This window comes from Callospermophilus lateralis, unplaced genomic scaffold (genome assembly GCF_048772815.1).
Source record: "Callospermophilus lateralis isolate mCalLat2 unplaced genomic scaffold, mCalLat2.hap1 Scaffold_103, whole genome shotgun sequence".
NCBI classification, from domain to species: domain Eukaryota; kingdom Metazoa; phylum Chordata; class Mammalia; order Rodentia; family Sciuridae; genus Callospermophilus; species Callospermophilus lateralis.
Window position 1 is genome coordinate 1,360,297 of NW_027510486.1, and position 20,163 is coordinate 1,380,459.

Below are 20,163 nucleotides of genomic sequence, written 5' to 3' on the forward strand. Positions count from 1 at the left end.
CCATTTCCATCCATTTACCGGCAAATATCATAATTTCATTTGTATTTATGGCCAAGTAAAATTCTATCATGTATATATACACCACATTTTCTTTATCCATTCATCTGTTGAAGGGCACCTAGGTTGGTTCCATAGTTTAGTTATTGTGAATTAAACTGCTATAAACATTATTGTGGCCATGTCATGATAGTATGCTGATTTTAAGTCCTTTGATATATACCGAGGAGTTGGATAACTGGCTCAAATGGTGGTTCCATTCCAAGTTTTCTGAGGAATCTCCATACTGCTTTCCAGAGAGGTTGCATCAATTTGCAGTCCCACCATCTACTACGATTTCTGAGCCCTTGGTAGGCAGAGCTGGGAATATAATATTAAAGGGAGCAGAGGAAGAAGACAAGTTCCTGTCTTGTCTTGCTATGAGATGACTCCTATTTGATGACAGCTTGAGATATCAGAATACAAAGAAATTGTCATCAGGTAAACTTAATGGAGGATTTTAGTTGGGAGGTAATAGAAAATAGTGATTACACACACTAGAATAGGGAGTTTGATCACTTGATTATCTGTTATATGAGTTTGAGTAAGTGAATGACTCAAACTCATATCTCTAAATAAGTATTGGCTAATAATATTAGCTAATATAGTCAACATGGAAGGGATGGGCAGAGATGATGACAATGACCTTAATCCTGAGATTCACAGCCAGATTATAGAGTTAGGCCTGGTAGCAAAACTAATCTTTATTTGAAGAACTATTGCTAGGATCTCAGATCCATTAACTGTGTGTTGCATCATATTTCAAAAATATTTTTGCACCTTACTTTTGCAGCAGTATACCCTACTTCTGCCTACCTACATTTGGATTCAAGCACATTTTGCCACTGACAAATGATGCTGAAAGATTCAATGAAATTGTGAAGAATCGGAAAATTTCTGCTAATATCGACACACCCGAAGGTGGATTTGATGCAATTATGCAAGCAGCTGTGTGTAAGGTATGCTGTGCCAAGGAGATCACATTTCATTCCGTTAACATAAATTTTATCTCTTATTAACAAATCGACTTTGGAAAGCTTGTATATTTTTCTTTCTTTTATTCACCATATTTCTTCAATTGATGCTGAAGACACAGAATTTCTGTAAAATTTTAAATTCAATCATGTTTAAATGGGGACTGTTTTATACACCTAATATTTGAATAATCAAAGAAAATGATAGTAGCTTTGAGGTAATTTTGGTTGGAACAATAGTCTTGTTTTAAAAATCTAGTGTATTTTAAACACCTAGATCAGGTGAATTTAGTTTTGGAATAACTATGGTTAAAAAAAATAAATCAAAAGCAGAACATTAATAAAAAAAGTAAAAATGCCCTGAATCAGTATATACCTATACTTAAGAACAGCTATCTATTGTTCTGGAAACAGAATAAGCCTTAGAAGCCGTTCTGTCTCTAGGACATGCTAGGTTCCTTGCTCCTCTCTAATTGATTGACACCTATTCATGAGAGTGGGTGTCTGTCTTGAGACAACAGCCCTTCTTGGGAAATTCAGAATTGGGCAGGTCTGAAGCTTCTAGAAGGTGGGAGGGCCAAGGAATTAGAGGAAGAGGAAAAGGATAAGCAGGAAAAGGTTGGAACAGGTAGGATGAGTTTTTTGCCTAACTAGTTCCTAGCCTGATACGCTTTAAAGGCGAAAGCTCTGCTAAGATACAGACTCCATGTGGACAACCACAACAGCAGGACTTTGAGCCCCCCTTCGATGAGCAATTCTTCTATTTGTATTAGTTCTATAATCTTTAGATGACATCATTAGAAAGAGAAATATATACCTAAGTGTTGCATGACATTTTAATGCAACAGGCTTTCTTTGTATCATTTTTTATTGCATTTTTGACTCACTTTGCTTGAGCTTGGATTTGGAATTATCTATGACCTCCCCTACCACCCCCCTCTATTTTCTGGCTCATTGAAAGTTGGACAGCAAAATAATTAAGTATGTAAACATCAAGATCAACTGAATCCTAATCATTACCGAGCTATTTTTTTTTCTGAAGCATAAATCATCTGAAAATGTTGTCCAGGAAAAAGCAAATGCCACAGAATTTTGTGTATTTCCTATATTATCAATTCACAGTAGATGAAAGTGGATAAATTAGATAGGCGAAAAATATATTTTTTTAATAATGCAAATGTGTCCGAGCAGAACTGATTCACATTCAATAGGTGCCCACCTCTCTCCAATGCAACCCGAATATTTCTTTATCACTCTAGGAAAAGATCGGCTGGTGGAATGATTCCCTCCACCTTCTGGTCTTTGTGAGTGATGCTGATTCACACTTTGGAATGGACAGCAAACTGGCAGGCATCGTCATTCCCAATGACGGGCTCTGTCACCTGGACAACAAGAATGAATATTCCATGTCAACTGTCTTGGTGTGTAACCCACACTCTGTGCCAGGGCCACAAGCAGGCAAAGGAAGCAACAACTGCTGTAACACAACACAAAATAGCTCTCGGTTGAGAAAGCAGTGCACGTTTCCTGATCTGAGATTAGCAAACTCTCCCCTCTCAATCCTCACCATCATTAGAGGTTTCCTGGAGCATGTCTGAGTTGTGGGGACAGCTGAGAAGATTGGATATGCTATAACAGGCGATCGCAGAATATCTACAGCTTCTCCAAGATCCTGACATTAGCAAAAAGCAGTAATTTCTTTGTGTTCTCTACTATGGCCCTAGAAAGGGAGGTCTGAAGCAAACAGTAGCACCTTGGGATTGCTGTGAACGACTGCCCCTAAATCATGCCATGCTTCTGATGGATATGGGGTTCCCTGGGAAACAACTAGTCGGGTAAGGCTAAGTTAGTGCATATTAACATTTGACCTATCTTTTTGGCATTTAAAAATATGATGGTGCCATTTTTTAAAAATCAACTTTTGTAAAACAAGGTCAAAGCTTTTTTGGAATACATGATCTCATCTGCCCTCAACAGAACCCTGTGTATCCAACCACCTTCCCTGAACAGACCATGTGGCTACTGTTTGTGCACATAATTCCTTCCATTTGGGATGCCCTTCCTCCTGGGCTGCCAGGAAACTCTTAATTGCTCTTTAAAACCAGCTCAATCATTACTGCTCCCAGAGAGTCCTCTTTGACTTCCTTGAGGCCCCGGAGCAATAGTCTCTCCCTTCACCCTTAAACATAGATGTCTTCTTACACATCTCTCCGAGGAGATGTGTTTGCTTACATCTGTCTTGTCTTTACTGCATAGATCCCCGGGGCCACGGCTGGTTTATTATCTGTTTCCTGGCAGCATAGTGCCTGGAACACAGTGGGCATTGACTAATGTATGAAATAGAGTTGAATTATGAAGCAGCCACCCAGGCAGGTCACATTATCCCCATGGGACACAGGAGAAAATACAATTCAGAAAAATCAAGCCACTTCCTAAAACAATGATGTATAAACGAAAGGCATGAAGGGAAGAGAGTGAAAGTCCAACTTTCTAATATCAATTGGAAAATCTATTCTCTGTAAGCTAATAATTCATAAATCACTTGGTACCATTCTTTGACCTAAATTTCTACACTTCAACATGAATGATTGTCTATAACTTTTATCAGTTGTATTCATATATATGTGTGTATGTACATACATACACACATATATATTCTAGTATCACATAATTTTACTTTCCATACTACAATAGAAATGAGAATAACAATGTTTTGCTTTTAGCCAATGAAACTATTTTCAGACAGGAAACTGTGATTAATGAATTCCTTTTCATTACCTTTTCCTTGCAACCTTTCAAATGTCCCATAATAGACATCTTGAAAATAGGAAGATCATATAAGTAAATTCTCCCCATTGCTTAATATGACCTTCTTGTGTAACATGTGTTCAATTCACTCCTGCTGAATAAGCTGTTACACATGTGCAGAAGCCTTGGACTATTTACGCACCCTGGGTCTTTTGAGCATTTTTAAAAATTTTAATTTTATTCTTATTTTTATTTTTTGGTATCAGAGATTGAACCCAGGAGTGCTTATCCACTTAGCTACAACCCCAACACCCTGCCCCCACCCTTTATTCTGAGACAGTCTCACTAAGTTGCTGAGACTGGCTTTGAACTTGTGATCTTCCTGCCTCACCCTCCTGAGTTGTTGGATTACAGGTATGTGCCACCACACCTGGCCCTTTCAGCATTTTCTAGGTACTCAGAACTGGGCCAGATTCCTGGGGCCACAAAATAATAAGATGTGGTTCCTGGGCTTGAATCAACAATATAGTTGTGGAAATTAAACCAACAGATCTTATTCACATAGAAAACAGAATTCTATGGGGGCCACGTGCTGAAATCCTGGCTCCTGCATGCACAGCAGCTGAGAGACCCAAGAATGTGTAGAGATAAGGAGGGACTAGAACTGGCGGGATTTAGGCTTTAGGGTGAGGTATGCTTAAGGTTTGGGCAGTTGAGAAGCAAAAGAAATGTAACAAGTCTTGTGTCTCTAATAAAATTCAAATAGGAAAGAAAGCCCATGCACATCCAAATTTGCAGCTGGGAAATGTACCTGAATATTTATGCAAAACTATACCTTTCTCTCAACTTGAATTGGTACCTAAAGATGACTTCAGACAAAAATACTGCAGTAGTGCAGAAAGTATATAAGAACACATCAACTAGTGTATAGGAGGGCTTATTTTCAGTGTTCCTCAATTTTGGCTGACTTCAGTCATAAATGACACATTCTTAATTTATTTAGCTGCAAAGCTACTCCCTTATCTGAGTGTCTCTTTGTGCAATATTCACATTTGGATTCATATGTGCTTATGTTTTCCAGATTGAGAAAGTAATGTCTATCTTCAAATATGATAATTAATGACTGCTTTTATTTTTTAACTTACTCATATCACTGAGAATCTGTCAATGAACAAGAAGTACAGTGTGTTTCTAATTATCCTGTAGGATACTATAAATTCATTGATGACATTAAAAAGGCAGTAATACCAAACTCAAGAACCAGTAAAAAAAAAACAAAAGACACCTGTCTCGAATCAGATGTAGGAAATGTAGTGTGTCATTCCTCAGAAGACTGTTCCTTTCTTAACCTTTGTGTCACCCTCATCTAATTCCAGGAAGGGTTTCAGAGTCACAAGAGCCACCTCCGACACATACATCAAAGTCTAATTGCCCCTCCCCACACAAACATTTTTACCTGCTGACCAGTAGCATCAGGAGAAGAAACGTGTCTATATCCTTGAAAATATGACATGCTGTAAGAAGTGATCTTTCAAATTGTACACAATACACTACATTAACAGGAAAATAACTCTTAAGATTTAATTGAATTCCTAAGATTTAGGAAACAATTATTGAAGCAACTAATCAAAAATTCTAATTGTGTATTTGTTTACATAGAGTGATATATTAAGGCCTGTGAGCAATGAAATGTCTAACTCAGTAAAATATTTTTCTATATTCTTTTATTAAGGTGATACTTAAAATCTATATGTTCCTTTTAGGAATATCCAACAATTGGACAACTCATTGATAAACTGGTGCAAAACAACATGCTATTGATCTTTGCTGTAACCCAAGAACAAGTTCATTTATATGAGGTAAGCAAACAAATCCAAGAAATTCTTTCAGGGAGATGATGTCATGAAACTATCTCTGAGTTCAACTCACAGGAAGGCCATTAGATAATCCTAATACACACTGGATGCACTGGGCACTGGACAAAGTAGATTCATTTATACTTTATAGTTTAAATGAGAAAACAGAGGTGTGGTGGAGAGTGAGGGCAGACATGGTAGAACATGGAAGAAAGTTATGAAAATAAAAAAAGGAGAGCTGGAATAAAGTACTAGTAAACACAGAACCACCTGCCTAGAGGGAAATTAGTCTATCTCCTCTTCAACTATTGCATCTGATGAGAAGAGAGTTAACAGAAGAGAAAATAATAAAAGTGGGAGAAGAATTGGCTTTAAATTCTTTGACATTTCTCCATTAAATTTCGAATTTATAGTTTAAGGCTTTAGATGGAAGCACCATTTACAAACAGGGAATTGTATCATTAGATGAAATGATGTTGGTAAGCCACCATGTAAATAGTAAAACAGGGGCTGGGATTGTAGCTCAGCAGTAGAACACTTGCCTAATGTGTGAGGCAAGCATGGGTTCGATTCTCAGCACTGCACATAAATAAATAAAGGTCCATTGACAACAACAACAGAAAAGATTAGCAAAACATATATGCAAATGTAAAAGACTTCTATGGTTTCTTTCCAGCCTAAGAAAAAATATATGTCAAATGATGTCAGTTGCGGTACTACGAAATGATCTACTCATAATCTGAAGTTTCACAGAGAAGAAGGAGACTTCAGAATGGGCCAAAGAAAATGTGGGGAAATCAAATTATCTGTGCCATCTCTGCAGAAGTGTCAAATACTCTTAAATCTAGAGGCTGACCTCTTATTCCTTTTGAAAGGACCTGGTTAATTTGTTTGGTGAGTTCACAGAGCTGGGGAAACTCAGATTATTTAGCAGAAGCCTTTGATTAAATGTACTCACTACCAAGCACAGTTCAGCCATGAACTTGCATCAGGTTCTGTAGAAAGGTGTGGTAAGCCATTGTTGTAGATTGTGGCCGCCATTAGAAGATGGCGCCGGCTTCCACTGTGGCCTGTGATAAACAAATTCTTTTGTGGAGAGTTGGCACGCTATCCCTTGCCACCCTATAAGAAAGATCCACACGGCGGCTTAAGATTGGTACGTGGAAGGCTTTATTAGGCTGTGCTTGGGTGCTCGGGGGTAGAGAGAGAGAAGGGGGTCACAAAAAGATACTTTAATCAAGGCCTGAATAAACTGCTGAAAGAAGATTCCTGAGTTGCGTCTTAGTTGCGGGCAAGGGGTCGCGACAAGTGGTGCTGAAAACCCGGGAACCAGAACTTTCAGCAGTCAGGGGTGGTGCACCAGTTAGTCCCAGGTAAGTGGGACCTGCAGGTAAAGCGGAGATCAGTCCCAGATTAATTGGGACCTGCTATCAAAGCGGAGATCAGTCCTAGATAATTGGGACCCGCGGTCAAAGCGGAGATTAGTCCTAGGTAATTGGGACCCGCTATCAAAGCGGCAGCTCCTCTGTAAAGCCAGAGAGAGCATTATATCTTATTGCAGCTGCACTGTGTACTTTCGCTCTTACTTTCACTCTTGTTTTTTGTGTGTCTTTTGTTGTGTCATGGGTGCCGTATCTTCAAGTCTGCTTCTCCTGGCCCTAGATAACCTGTTACGTTCCAAGGGCCTAAAAGTGAAATGTAGTACTTTACAGAGATTTTTACAGAAGACAGATATTGTTGCCCCGTGGTTCGCGTTCTCAGGCAGCCTTACTCTGCCTAGCTGGGATAAGTTAGGCACAGATCTTGACTTTGCTTCTGAGCAGGGCATATTAGAGGGTGGGGTGATACCCCTTTGGAAGATGATCCGTAGTTGCCTCACAGATGGCAGATGTCAGGAAGCACTTACTAAAGGACAAGAAGTTTTAGAGCAATTACATGAAGAAAGATCAGAAATGGCAGGCAGTGAGGTATTTCAGGAGGGTGGGAGTGTGCGGAGCGAGAAACAGGGGAGGAAACAATTATCTCCGGCAGGCAGTGACGTATTTCAGGAGGATGGCAGTGTGCGGAGCGAGAAACAGGGGAGGAGGCGATTGTCTCTGGCACGGAGTGAAATATTTCAGGAGGAAGGGAATGTGCAGAGCGAGAAATGGGGGAGGAAACGCTTGTATCCAGATCTCAGTACACTGCGCACACTCCCATGAAAAAGTGGGTCAGAAGAGGAGGACAATGAGGAGGAGGAGCTCGGGAGACTATCTCGGCAACTAGGGAGTCTAACTATGGGAGAAGGGAACAAAAATAAACAGGAGCTCAGAAGAAGAAGAAAAAAAAAATGATCCTCCTGATGCGCCGCCGTACGGTGGGGGTGTTTCGAGGAGAGCTTTCCATGCCCAAACATAGAGGGGGCTGTTAACATTTTTACTGATGGTTCCAAGTATGGAATGGGACCTTATGTAATTAATGACTCTCCCCCTATCCAGCATCAATTTCCTCCTGGAAATCCACAATGTGTAGAACTACAAATTGTTATTGAAGTTTTTAAACAGTGTTCTTTTCCTTTTAATCTTATTTCGGACTCCAGCTATGTGGTACAAGCACTAAAAGTCCTGGAGGCCGTGGGAACTATTAGTGATGCCCACAATGTGTCTGTTTACTTTACTCAGCTTCAACAGCTTATCTCTAACCGCACTGCTTCTTTTTATCCAATGCACATCAGGGCTCACACCTCTCTTCCTGGTCCGTTATCCCAGGGGAATGCCTGTGCGGACTTAGCCACTAGAGGTCAATTGATATGCTTGGCTTCCTCCTTAGAGGGGGCTAAGTTGTTTCACCAAAACTTCCATGTTAATGCATTAACGCTGCACAGGCGTTTTTCCATCTCAAGAGCGGATGCTCGGCAGATAGTATTGCAATGTCCCCATTGTGTCACATTTCTTCATCCCCCTAATTATGGAGTAAACCCACGGGGATTAAAGCCATTGATTGTTTGGCAAATGGATGTGACACATATACCTGACTTTGGTAACCTTAAGTATGTGCATGTTTCCGTTGATACGTGCTCTGGAATTATCCATGCTTCTGCTTTATCGGGAGAAAGGGCACGTAATGTCATTACTCACTGTTTAGAGACATGGGCAGCATGGGGTGCACCTGCATCCCTTAAGACTGATAATGGACCTGCTTATACTGGCAGACAATTTACAGCTTTTTGTTCTACTATGGGAGTGCAACTTACTCATGGTTTGCCTTATAATCCTCAAGGACAAGGCATTGTTTAGCGTGCTCATCGCACCTTAAAGGAAACTTTACAAAAACAAAAAGGGGGAATAGGAGCTGAACACACTCCTAAAGAATGCCTGTCCTTAGCTCTCTTTACCATTAATTTTTTGAATTTGGATATTCATGGTCGCTCTGCAGCCGATAGACATGTGTCCCCTCAGCCCTCTGTGATTGGCTATGTTAAGTGGAAGGATGTTCTTACGGGCCAATGGAACGGCCCTGACCCCGTGCTGACATGGGCACGAGGATCTGTATGTGTTTTTCCCCAGGATCGTACGGAACCATTGTGGGTCCCTGAACGCTTGACAAGAAGAGTCTCGACATCAACTGACGAGCAACAAGAGACACCACAACAATCCTGTGATGAGGATCTTCATTCTGCTAAGTGCTCTGGCTCTGGTGCTGGTGCCGATGGCACAGGCGACACCAATGCGGTGGTAAACAGTGGCACGGGCCTGGCCAATGCCGATGCCGGTTCATGGTAATTCTAGTGTCCTCCCCACTCTTTTTTCAACCTCATGTGAGATGTCTGCTCCCTGTGCCTCTCCTAGAGGGGACATGGAGAGAATTTTTAATCAATCTCAAGTTAATCTCACAGGAGTTTTTTGTTTCAGCCTTAGAAACGCTAATTGCATTAGCCTTAAGACCAAAAATTTGACTAACTGGGAGGACCCATTGCGGTCCAATCAGGTCTCAAGAAGCATTATCAGTGATGTATTGAACAAGGTAACTTCGGGAAAACAATCAGGCTCAGAGACCCCCGCAAACAGTAGCTCTGCTCTTAACATAACTACCTTGGCTATTATCTCCGAGGTACTAATCCCAGTGCCTCCTTCTTCTAGTAGTATTTATAATGCCACTCATTTCAAGGCCTCTCCTTACTGTTCCCCTAATCTTGATTTCCCCCCAACATTTATGCCTTGTCAGGATCATTCTTGGGAGAAACATCAAGTTGCTAAAGGTTTCTCCCTTTCCCCCTCTCTTGATAGGTATGTTTATAACTTTAACAATAGTGCCAGCTCCTCTACAGGAGTAGGTTGGTCCTGGTTTCAATGGCTGATTTCCAATAAAAAGGGGGCTTCAGCTGATATTTCTGCACTGGCTCAGTTGCTAGGAGCCAAAAGTTGGCTGGCTAATATTTCTGGTACTGTTAGGGAAAGTGAACAAGGTAATAGACTTACATCTGTTTCATTCAACTCTCTGTTGTATAATGCCACATTGCCTCCTGCAATGGTCTGTGTCCAATCCCCCTTCTTATTCCTTTTGGCTAAGGCCACCTCATCGGGGATGCTGGATTGTTCTCATACTACCTGTCTCTTATCTGAGTGTTGGAATGGTTCCTGGACTGTAGCAGTGATTATAAAAATTCCAACTTTTGTCCCAATCCCGGTCACTGCGGATCCTGATAAATTCCCTATTGTTGAGCTACTTAGAGTCCGCAGAGATTTTGGAATCACAGCGGCTATAGTGACAGCCGTGGCGGTATCTGCTGCTGCAGCGGTTACGGCCGGAGTGGCTATGGCCAATCAAGTGCAAACTGCTGCCACTATTAATCAAGTTGTCCAACAAACTTCCACCATACTTGAATCCCAAAATACAATTAATCAACATATTTTGTCAGGGATTTTAGCTGCCAACCAAAGAATAGATTTACTCCAAGCTCAGGTAGAAGAATTGGCTGACTTAGTGCTTTTGGGTTGTGTTGACCAACGTGCACATTTATGCATAACCTCTGTCAGATTTAATGATTCCAGGAATGCTTCCTGCACCATTGGCGAATATTTGGCTGGAAATTGGTCCATGGAAGCGGAAGACATGATCCAGTCTCAACTAACCCAGATAGCTGTCTTGAATAGCACCCGTGTTGATCCCATGACTTTGGGTCAATTCACCAATTGGATATCTTCTGCCTTTTCCTTTTTTAAAGAGTGGGTGGGGGTAGGCATTTTTGGTGCAATGTGTTGCTTCGGTATGTTTCTCTGTTTGTGGTTTCTCTGTCGCCTCAAGGCCCGCAATGCTCACGATAAGGCTATGATCATCCAAGCTCTTGCAGCTTTAGAAAATGGCAATTCACCTCAAGTCTGGCTTGCGCAGCTTAAACAGTAAATCTTTGACATGGCCATTGCACCCCAAGTTAATTTCACATTGCACTGGGATTGGCATGTCCTCTTTCTCATTCTCCCCCAGTACTGAATAGCCCTTGCACTCTGCAGGTCTTGTTACCATTGCACGCAGATGGGTTTTAGGACTGGTCTTTCTTCTCGGCTACAGACTCTTTACTTTCCTCTGGGGCTTAGGGATTGTGTTGCCAACTAAAAATTTGTTATGTTACCAGGCTACCTGTGTTGCCCTACTTCTCGCCGTCGTCACGATGCAGGATGCGAGGCAAAGCACTGCACTTGAGTGATCCCTCAACGGACCTCAAGGAAAGCATGTCCTATTGCATGCGGGTTTGACGTCCACACCCCCGCCCTACGAAAAAAGGCGTCGGCTGATATGGGGTCAGGTCTGGGGAAGGCGCCTCCTTAGGACTGAACCATACATTGCAGCCACTTCTGCACAGTGGGATAGGACCTCTACTTTCGCCTGCATTGTTTTATAAAATAGAAGGGGGAACTGTGGTAAGCCATTGTTGTAGATTGTGGCCGCCATTAGAAGATGGCGCCGGCTTCCACTGTGGCCTGTGATAAACAAATTCTTTTGTGGAGAGTTGGCACGCTATCCCTTGCCACCCTATAAGAAAGATCCACACGGCGGCTTATGATTGGTACGTGGAAGGCTTAATTAGGCTGTGCTTGGGCGCTCGGGGGTAGAGAGAGAGAAGGGGGTCACAAAAAGATACTTTAATCAAGGCCTGAATAAACTGCTGAAAGAAGATTCCTGAGTTGCGTCTTCCTTGCGGGCAAGGGGTCGCGACAGAAAGGATCCAGGAGGAGATGCTATCTTGCATTTTTAATGGGAGGAGGGTTTTGTACTCCCAGGTGAGATTGCCTTCTGCTGCAAACCAAGGAAGTCCCTTGCAATCCAGCTGCTCATAGACCATGTGGGTTCATCTGATCTGGGCATTTTCTTAAGGCTCTATATTATGTGATACCTGTTTCCACTGGTTTTAAATAGTAGTTGCAGTAAATATTTTTTTAATAGCCCCAAATACAATAGTGAGTCTATTCTGCCTTAGATCCTTAAGGTAAAGTGAGAGGACCCTAGGGGTTACAACACCTCCTCCCCAGCAAGGCTCCAGCTCAGAAGGGGGAGTAGGAGCTTCATAAAACTTGTCTTTGAAGGGGAGTCTGGGGAACACGATTGATGATCATGAACACAGACTCCCATAATTCACTCTGGTAATAGTCTTTAAGACTCACAACTCATTTAGACACCTCCTCCGAACTGCTATTAAAAAGACAGAGGAAGATGAAAAATAACTATGTGCAAAACAGAATCTGTTGAATTTAAGCTAGTGGTATCCACCATTCCCCTGATGCAAAAGAAATGATCATTTCCAAGGAAAACACCAGATTAAAGCTTGCCTGTAATTTAACGGCAGGACATTTATTTTGCCTGCCTACTAATCTCATTATGAGGCGAATTTATGTTCTGTCATGTTCTGTGGTCTTTGCCATCCAGGCTCCACTAAATTCAAAGGGACACTTTCAGGAAGCCAGGCAGCAGACCCGGTCGGCAACTCATTCTGACTCTGGTTGTTTCATTATTTTATTTTTATTCTGATGGGCTCATCATTTCATCTGCATTAGCGGGGCCAGGCAGCAGCCTGGTCTAAAGATAATGACAGCAACATTGCACTTCCCTGAAGGCTGCACACAACATGAAATTGCTGATCTCTTGTTTTATTGATAATGAAAACTGAAAATAGACCAATAATGGCCGTGCTGCCTTTCAATTTAAATCTCTTAGAAGGAGCCCTAGGTGTGCAAGAGTCCGGTGCAAACTGGTGTTGGATAGAAGAAAAATAACCACCAAAGAACCAATGAAAAATAAAGCTAGTGATAGCATAAATAAAGCAACTAAGTGTTGAGATCTAATGAAGATTCCAGAAGGCCAGTTGTTCACCGAGTTCTGTGCTAAGCATAGCTCGGTGCCTGCGCAGTGAGCAGGGGATGATCAGGTTCAATGGCGGCTCTGTCTTGCAGCACATAAGATTTATGTTGCCCACTCATGGAATGCAGGAAAAATGACCATTTTTTTCAATAATTTTGGTAAGATGCTTTGGACTGCCCAGGTGCACAGTGTTGCTCTATGTTGTTGTAACAGAGGAACAAACAATGGAAAGGGTACAGTAAGCAGTTTCATCTTCAGCAGTATGACAACAGTGTGCACCCCAGACTCCTCCAAACTGATGGTTTTGAGCAAACTTATTATTATGAATAGTTTCCTGTTTGTCCAATTACAGGGTTCAAAAGATAATGATAGATAATTGAGTGAGCAGTAGGTAGTATATTACATTCTAGTGCTAAATATCATTTTGAATCAGGATTCAATTACTCAAGTTAAAAAAAATGTTTATATCTTCTCTGTTGTTTTTAAATGTTTACTGTTAATTTACATTAAGATAGTATCAGGCCACTAAACCACAGCTGTCTAATTTGACTAGTCTTTCCTTCCTAGTGAGATAGTGAGATAAAAAGCAATTAAATCACTGTTCTTCACTACATCATCAAATCATGTTATGAATTACCCTGGGTTATTTGCAAGACTTTACAATATCCTATATCTTTTCAAAATGTCTGCATCTTGCTGGAAAAGATGATTTTTATGAAGTTAATAGCAATAATTATTATATGATCTGGTGTTGATGACGTGATGTGGAAACCCAGCACCCAGAAAATAAACAAGAAGTTCATTGGGAGAGTTACTTCCAATTTACTTCAACTTCTAATTGGGCTGCAGAGGGTCTTGTTTCTGTGGTTATTAGGACAGAGTGATATATCTAAAATATGGGAAAACAAGGGTACAAACAGATTTTTACACCATCAAAGTGCTCTTTTTTTCCTAAGACAAAAAGCCCTCAATTATCACCTTAATTATGAGAGTACGATGGGTCTTGCTCATCATCTTGATTAAGGCAATTCTTGATACACAGAGTATTTGTTGAATGAATAAAAAGTTCAATAAAAGCACCTGACTTTTTCTAAAATTGGGTCAAATGTTCCAACTAGTGATTTGAGGTTTTTGTGTGATAAATTCTTACCAAAGTTGAGGAAGCCCAGGCACACAGAGCAGGTGGAGGGCACGTAACCATTACTAGGACCCTCTGCAGCCCAGGATGTTTCTTCTTCCACCTTCCACCCTAGACCCAGGTGGCACCAGAGAGGAAAGCAACACTTTGCCATCTGTCTTAGGACAACCGGCTGGAAAAGCTCCACAGCCTTGCTACTGGGCCATAAGAGGAAAACCCCTGAGCAATTACCCGCCTTCATCAGACTATTAGATCTAAAAACAAGCTGGAAGAGAAGCCACAATATGCCACAAGCCAATGTTCTTTTGTGGCTCATGAAAATTATACACTGTACTCAAGTTTCAATTTTTCAGGAATCAATAACCTCATTATTATTTGACCCTTCTTCCTTCTTCTGCCTCTTTTGAACTTTACACTGTAGCAAGAGAAAAAGAGAGATGATTTTAGTGAAAATAAATCATCTTGGATTGAACCCAGGAGTTATTTTCCACTGAGCTATATCCACAACACTTTTTATGTTTGATTTTGAGACAGTCTTGCGATTGCTAAGGATAGTCTCAAACTTGCGATCTTCTTGTCTTGGTCTCCCAATTCACTGGGATTATAGGTGTGTGCTACAGTGCCTGGCAAGAAATTGCTCTTAATTCAAATGTAATGGAAAAGATTTTGATTTCTCCTGAATTGATGGTATCTGGGAGGAAAGACTGAGAAGTGCCAGCTGCCTACACTTTCCTCATTAGTGAAAACATCCCTCAGAAAGGGAGGACTTGGAAATGAAACTCCTATCCTCAGATTATCATTCAGAGTTGTTGGGAGTGTTTTCCAGACTAATTAGTAAATCCCACCCATGAAAACACATCAGTACTCACCACTTCAATCACACGTAGTACTTTTCTCCTAAAAAACCCAAATCCTCTTAATCCAGGAAATACACACTCAGTAAGAGGAAGGGACAGACTAAAGGAAGGCCTTCATGAGATACCCTCTTAGGCCAACCCATATAGAAATATGATATTTTATCAATACACGATCTGCGTGTTTCAGGATTCAGCCAATGCCTGCAATATCCAGTGTATCATTGCAGCAAGATGCTACCAACTGCATAGTCATTCATTCATTCATTCATCCAACATCTCATGAGTACCTCCCATGAATCAGGCTGGCACTGGTGATTATAGTAGACAATAAGACACAGTCCCTGCCTCAAAGATCCTCATAGAGCATTTACAGATTTGGAAATCAATAACTTGCCTGGAAAAAAAAAAACAGAATATGGGCATTTTAGAGACAGTGTTCTGCTACAAAACCCCGTGGTAGAGATTTTCTGAGGACCCAGAGTATTCATGTGTGTCAGTGTTGTTACTCCTTTTGATTCTGAAGCAGCAGATTAATTGGCAACCATAAAACTGCTTTTGAGGCTAATAGTATGATCATGTTGAACTAAGTCCTTCACTTCATACGAGTGAAGACGGAGGGCCAGAGATGATATGCAACAATGACTGTGATAATAATAGCATATTAGGGGATTTTGCAGAGAGTTAATTAGGTGGGGATTAAGAGTGCCACACTCATTTTATCATTTAATCTCCATCTTATGGCTATAGGAACCTAAAATAGCAAAGAAAGTTGCTTGTGAGAACCAAGATTTGGATCCAGACAATTTGACTCTATAGCTGAGATAAACTGTAGCTGGACCCTGACTTTTATAGGGAAAGCATAGGCCAACTCCCAAACACTAACGCACAGAACAACAGCCTTTACAATAATAACTTGTAGTTATGGCTTACAAGTTTAATTTTGTATAAGCTTAATTTACATTTTAGTTCTAAAACTTGATTTTGATTATTAAAAATCTGGGCCTGATCACTGCCAGCTTTGACATTCAGTGACTGATCCTGAGAAGAGGTATTATTATAAATTCTAATGATTTTTTTATTATATTTTATTATTGTGGTAAAATATTCATAGCACAAACTTTGCCATTTTAATCATTTTTAAGCATATAGCTCTGTGGTGTTAAGTACATTAGCATTGCTAAGCTGATGCTCTGAGTTTGAGTCTCACCCATGGACACCCCAGTAGCTCCCATGGATTACACTCCACTACTGTGCATGCTCTGATCAGCATAGGTACCACAACAGGTTCTTCCTGAGATTGAGGGTATGGGGTCACTTTCAACTATGTAGATCTGTAAATGTTACAGTTGTGCATACCCTTGCACTCATATTCTCTTGTCAAAGATCCACATTTATAAGTGATGTTCCTATGTCGCAGGGGAATGGCATCTTCCATTTTACTGGTTTTGTCTGAGTTGCCTTCCAAAAAGATTATATCAGTTAATCTCCCACCAGTTGAAATGTGGCCAAAACAAAACAAACTTCAGTTAGTTTTTCTGGTTACAAAATTAACACATGTCATTTGTTAAAAAAAATGCAGTGGGAATAGAATACTAAAAAGCATGAAGAAAATACAGATCAGTCATAAACTAACCCCCTCAGACACAGCTAACCATTGTTGACATTTTTAGACTAATTCTTCCCTGTCTTTTTCTTTGCATGTATTTACATATTTTAACACAATTGGCATCATGCTGTACATAGTAAGTACGTTCAAATTTTTAATGAATTTATATAGTTATAGACTTAGAATGGCATAAAAATTAAATTGTACTCATTTATACATCAATTATTTTTATTAACAAGAATAACTTTAGATGAAGTCAAGGTCATCCTACAAAATGACAAACGTATTTGCCATGCTTAGAGGGTGTCTGCTTTCAAGTAAACACGAACTTGCCCTTTTCGAATCACCAGGCCCCAAACCTGTGCATGTACTTCACTTTTACGTCCTGGGTGGTTTCTCTTTAACATACTCACAGAATACATGGTGGTAATTTTTTTACATGTCCATGTTCTACTTCAATAGAAACAACACATGATTTTTTAGTATCATTTTCTTATCCTGGAAAGTGCCCCGTGTTGGTGAGGGCTCTAACATCTGTGAATAGTCTCTAAACTGCAAGTGCTCAAAACTGTAATCACTCTTCTCCTTGCTTTCTCTGGGTTCCACAGGAAGAGAGAATTCCTGGTTCAGTCACTAACCTATCCCTGCAGCCTTTCACAGGTTGCATTTGGCCACTCCACATATGTGTCAGTGTCTGTGAGACTCAAATTACAGCTATCTTTACAGGCAACGCACCCTAGCTTGGACCACAATGCAAGAGTCTAGCTGGAACTAAGTATTATCCACATGGTACAGCCTTTAAAACAGCCACATATGGCAATAACACCCAGAGGACAAATTAAATTGACAACTTCCTTAACATAAAGTTTGGGAGTATTATATATTTTAATTCCATGCTCAACTATCTGAGAGCCCCAAATATGCTACAAATGGAGCTAATATTAATTATAGCATAATTTAATATTTTATTGCCCCTGAAATACTGAATCTTCAGAAAGAAAACAAAAAAAAATTGAAAGCCATTTGTTGAATTTGAATAGTTTGTGCACACTTTAGTCATTAATTCAGTGGCTGATCTACTCATTCTGTAGAGTTGTTGAATTTTACACACAAAAATATAGGATACCCATCTAAGCTTCAATTTTAAATAAACAACAAATCCTTTTTAGTCTATGTGTGCCCCTTGGTATATTGGGGACACACTTATACCAGAAAAACTTCCATTGTTTCTCTGAAAATCAAACTTAACCAGGCATGCTGTGTTTTATCTGTAGTGTATCATAAACAGTCAGATAGTAATTTAAGCTCTGAGGGCCATATGGTGTCTGTCGTGACTACTCAACTCTACCATTGTTGCATGAAGAGTCAGGGACCATAAACAAATGCATGAGTGTAGTTACAAAAAACAGGTGGAGTAAAAATACCATCCACAGGCCATAGTTGCTGATCCCTGCTTTCATCCATTCAGTCCATGCACTTTCATTTTTTGTGCTTCCCATGTGCAAAGCACTGAGCTTGGCATCAGGTGAATAAAAATTAAATCCTATTTTGTCTTCATGGGCTTAGTCTATTGCATAAAAATAGGTAAGAAATAATTAGTGAACAAATAACCAAATAACCTTAATAGTCTTGTCAGAGAAATGGAAAGTAGTGTGAATTAATTGAGAATACCAATGGGGCAAGAGTGAGCCTCCCTTGGATGAGATTTTTTTGGAAAGACTCCTATCAAGAAGTAATAATAAGGCAGCAACCTAAAGGTTGAGGTGTTTTCAAGAGGTGAAGTCATGAGCAAAGGCCCTGAGCCAGCAAAGGATTCTGTGTTCAGTGTGTTTGAGAAACTGGGAAAAATGCCAATCAGCTTGAAATGAGCAAATATAGAAGGAGATGAAATGGGAGAGGGGGCCTGGAAGCAGACCCCTCAATCTTGAAGGCCAAGGAAAGAAAGCTTGGTGCAAATCCCTGGGCCACAGACATTTAAAAATACCACTTTAGTTGCTGAGTGTTGATGTCATACATGTGTGACAGGCTGAAAACTCTATATGAATTATGGATACTAAGGTTTAAAAGAATAATGCTTAATTTCTAAATTTCCATAATTCTTCTTGGACAGACCCTTGTACACCTACAATTCTCCAACTTTGGTGCCTTTTAGAATCATCTAGCAAGCTTTTTAAAAACCCAATGCCCAGGCTATTCCCAGATCCATAAATCATCATCTCCTGGGCTGAGAACCAGGCACCAAAATTTTTTTTAAAGCTCTTCTGACATATCCAATCACCCATCCCAGGAGCTAATAAACATGTAGATTCTTATTCAGGAGGTCTGGACCGGGGCTTGAGATTCTGCATTTCTAAGCAAGCTTCAGGAAGATGCTGATGCTGCCAATCCACCTGCCACACTTGGAATATGGAGGGCTGATAGCTCCTCAGCAGTCCTCGCACACACACCTGCTTGCTGTTTTCTTATCCCCTTCATCGCCTTCTACTATCATCCTTCAAGATTTTATTATCTGCTGTTGGTTTGCAAAGCACATAGGCTGCTACCAAACCCCACATTGCTTCCATTTTAAAGGGGCTTTCTACAGATGAGAAACTTGCCTTCCCCAGCAAAGATCCACAATCTCTCTGCAAAGGCAGGGTAATCTTATTAAGAGAAGCTCTAAAGTATCCTCAGTAACAAATACTCAACCCAGCCTCTTTGTTCTCTGAGTCTCTATTCTCCAATGCCTCTCTGTGCATTTGTTGTCTCGGAGCAGTCATGCATTGTGGGTCCATTCATCTTCCCTTATCACTCTGTTACTGCCCCTGAGCACTCATTCAGCTGTACACTAGGCTTCTTGGCTGACAAGATAATTACATTCTGTGCAGACTGGGAAAAAGACAGGTAGTGCTCAAAGTTCCAAAAACGACTACCTAGTTGTTGCTGGTGCAGACTTCAAGATCAAGCACCTGATCTAATTAGCACACTCCCAGGCTACCTGCCCTACTACAGAATGCTGACAATTGAAAGCCTGAAGGCAAAGCAGATATCATGCAACCAGAGACAGACATTCCCACTACCCTTGTGCCAGAAAAAATTACAGGTTCTTTTTGGAATCTTGGGTGTCCTAGTAACGCAGACAAGCCTGGGGGTAAACTTTTGCATAATACCAGGAGACCTGCATTTACCACCGATAATGAACATGATGAGAACCAGAGAAATAAACCTCACAAGAATGAAAGACCTCATGGGAAGAAAGCCTTCTGATTGCCTTCAGAAGAATTTATTTTAGCAAATCCTGCCCGCTCCAGTTATGGAAGAACTCTTCTCCCCAAAAGTGAGTTTCACCAGCAAAGAGCTGTCTTCCCCTGACCAGATAAATAGCACAGCAGAGTCCCCTGGGACTTTTTCTTTTCTTTTCTTTTTTTTCTTTCTTTTTTCTTTCTTTCTTTCTTTCTTTCTTTCTTTCTTTATTTCTTTTTCTTTTCTTTGTTTTTTTCTTTCTCTGTGCATTTGCTACTTCCTGCATTTCTTTCAAGGTGCAGGCTTTGAATTTGAAAGTTATTATAATCACAACCCTTTTTCTTCCTTTCTTTTTGCTTTGGGTAGAAGTGTCCTATAATCCCAGAGAGTCCCT

The 20,163-nt window shown here is 40.5% G+C and overlaps 1 pseudogene; it reads left to right on the top strand.

Moving 5' to 3' along the window:
- Positions 1–649: 649 nt before the first annotated feature.
- LOC143387483 (integrin beta-6-like) overlaps positions 650–20,163 on the top strand; it is a 137,283-nt pseudogene continuing 117,769 nt past the window's right edge.